Source organism: Semicossyphus pulcher, unplaced genomic scaffold (assembly GCF_022749685.1).
Source record: "Semicossyphus pulcher isolate SPU_LCO1_2020_fin unplaced genomic scaffold, fSemPul1.0.p SCAF_15, whole genome shotgun sequence".
Classification (NCBI taxonomy): domain Eukaryota; kingdom Metazoa; phylum Chordata; class Actinopteri; order Labriformes; family Labridae; genus Semicossyphus; species Semicossyphus pulcher.
Genome location: NW_027211659.1, coordinates 10,079,701 through 10,082,854, shown reverse-complemented (window position 1 = coordinate 10,082,854; position 3,154 = coordinate 10,079,701). Strand labels below are relative to the sequence as shown.

At 39.1% G+C, this 3,154-nt stretch overlaps 1 long non-coding RNA gene across 1 annotated transcript; it reads right to left on the bottom strand.

Annotated features, from left to right (window-relative positions):
• Positions 1-626: 626 nt before the first annotated feature.
• On the bottom strand, positions 627-2,863 carry LOC138592807 (uncharacterized). The gene is made up of 3 exons (XR_011308224.1): positions 2,724-2,863; positions 1,896-2,043; positions 627-1,607 (listed from the first exon to the last, which is right to left on the bottom strand). It is a non-coding gene; the product is annotated as an uncharacterized lncRNA (long non-coding RNA).
• Positions 2,864-3,154: the final 291 nt, after the last annotated feature.

Sequence of the window (3,154 nt, the reverse complement as noted above, 5' to 3'; positions counted from 1 at the left end):
ACTTAAAAATAGTCAGGTGCACATATGTGAAACGCCTTTGGAGACGGCTTATGGTAGAGAAACCAACACTCAATTCACGGGCAACAGCTCTGGTGGACATTCCTGCAGTCAGCATGCTAATTGCACGCTCCCTCAAAACTTGGGCATTGTGCTGTGTGATAAAACTGCACATTTTAGAGTGGCCTTTTATTGTGGCCAGCCTAAGGCACACCTGTGCAATAATCATGCTGTCTAATCAGCATCTTGATATGCCACACCTGTGAGGTGGATGGATTATCTGGGCAAGTGCTCACTAACACAGAATTAGACAAATGTGTGAACAATATTTGAGAGAAATAGGCCTTTTGTGTACATAGAAAAAGTCTGAGATCTTTGAGTTCAGCTCATGAAAAACAGGAGCAAAAACAAAAGTGTTGTATTTTTGTTCAGTGTACATTAGAACTGGTTTTGCTATCTGTAGTAATCCCTCTATTTTAAGTAAAATGCACAGTCCCCTAATACCCAGCTGGTGTCTAAACTGTTTTAATGCTGCTGTTGAATCGTTGGCTGTAGCAGCTGTTACGCCGTTATCTTCAGTTTCGCTGAAAGCAAAAGAGGAAACTCTTTTAATTTTGGTCTCACCCATGTATTTCTGTCCACAGAACATGACACAGAAAAAAATAGAGCAGTGAAGAAAAGCCAAGGTTTGTTCAGTATACATTTACTTTCAAAAAAAATCATTGACATCATCATCATTGAATCATTGACAATCGACCAAAGGCAACTCAAAGTACATTACAATGTGCTGCTATTTCATATCCATCAGTCAAACATATAAATAATTCTGTCGGAAGATGTTGTAGTATATTTGGATGGTGTGAAGTAGTTCTCAGGACCACTATGTTGCAATTAAGCTGAAATTAAAGGTACGTGTTGTGTACTCATTTTTATAAATATTACATTCCTACTTCATGGATTGGGTAATGTGGCCATGGGACAAGTGGGTGTCAATTTATATAAGTTGTTAGTCAGAAGCTATACTTGGTTTGCTGTTGGATATTTAAATATTTCAAACTTGATATACACACAAACAAACTCTTGCATTATTGGATAGAATTCCTCAAGACAACACCAAGTCCAATTTCCTTTGATTCACTGATTCAGATCATCTGCTAATCGCAGGTTATTTCCAAAATGCAGGCACATCGAAAATAGAGATACAGCTTCTCCTCTTGAGGTTGAGTTTCTTCTGTTAAAAGGTCATGCAGAGGAAATGCACGACTCTGTTTGTCTCTGGTAGGAAGGAAAACCAGGGCTGTGGTCAGGCCTGGGCCTTGAGTTTTTTTTCAGAGAAGATCAAGTCTTGATTGCAGTTGAAAAGCAAATAAGTTCTTGGATGATGTCACAAAACTCTGATATCCTTTCCCTCCTGTTCTTGTTCACCCCATAAGAACATAATCATCGTCACAATCGCCTTTAGACGAGCACTCGGGCTCGGGTTGAGGTTGAAGCACTGCTGGGATGTAAACGGTTGCATAGTCACAATCATCGACTGTGGTGGCTCTGGTTCTTCTTGATCCTTTGACAGTAGTGTGGTCAATAGAGGCATACGTTACATCCTCGGTAGGCTGTCGTGAAATAATGCACACAGTCAGATTGCATATAGTCTGCTTGTTTTATACGTTGCTACTGCAACCAGGATGTTTTCTGATGTGGTTATGTGGTTATTACTTCCTGCACATTAAATAAGCAGCAACACTGTCTCTTTACAGCAGGGGCATCACATTTGTGCTCATTCAGTATGCAAATGTAACAAACTCTGGCTGGGCTACCATAAAAAGCACATAAACAAACAAAGTTGGAACTGATGGATATGGAAATGTGTTGAGGTATCATACTGAAGTGGGAAGGCCTACCTGGATATTTGAGCTGCTTTTATCATCTGATGTAGAATTCCCTGAAAGAGAAAATATATATATAAGATGTAATGAAACTATACTAAACCTCGTAAGAGAATTATATACACCATACTTTTTTGTGTAGTTACCTTTCCTTTTCTTCATCCTAGTAGCACAACAAATGGAAGAGATTAGACCACAGTAAGGACAGAATCATACGGACAACAAAGCATTAAACAGTGTCCTACAGAACAATAAAACCCATTAGTGTCGGAAACAAAGTTTTCAGACATTAGATCATCATGTCTTTCAAATCATAAAACATCACATCATGTCTGTTGAAACAGCTTTCGAGAAGTGTTACCCTGCAGCAAAGTTTTCTTGACAGCTGAACGTCTGAAGCAACAGGAAAACACTTTACAAATGCTTACAACCTCCTTCTGTTAATGTCAAACTCTGTTTCTCAGCTTCTAAGACCTCGTTAAAACAAATGCATAACGATAGAACAGCAAAGTTTCTAATTCTCTATGTGTTACCCATTATTGATTGACTACTGGCTGACAGTCTGGTCTATTTTTAGCCGGTTACCACTATTTCCTTGATGAATCAAATGCAGAAGCTGCTTGCCACATGTCAAAATGCAGTGCTATCTCATTGAAACTAGTACGTACATTTTTCGCCCACATTTTCTTCTAATTTAATACTACTGGTTTAAATTTCCTTTCTGTAAATGCAATGGTTTGAGGAAAGCTTTAGAATGTAGTTAGACCTATTGCAATTCTGAATATTGCTTTGTGGCCTCTCAGACAGCGCTCTACTATGTGCATCTGAAGGATGATTACTTACATGGATGTGCAGTTTCCCATGTTGTTCCCGCAGAATCCGGATGCTCGAATTATATTTGTCAGCAGGTGGTAGGTACCAGTACTTGCTTTGTTAAGAACAACCTAAGTCTTGACACTGTGTTAGACACTGACCTCACTGATCGCTCTGCTGCTGTATCTGTGAGCAAACAGGCCACAGCAGAGAGAGATAAAAGAGAGAGGGAGAGAGAGAGAGAGAGAGAGAGAGAGAGAGAGAAAGATGAGGGGGGAACAATGTCTTTATTGTTTTGTTTATATTTCCTGTGTCAGTGGTATACCACAAATACACACACTAATGCACAAATGAATGCAAAAATACACAAACAGACACACACCTAACATGGCGTACCTGAGGGTTATACTTAAGCGGAAATATAAAAAATTATTTAATCTAAAAAATGTTTCCATGCATGC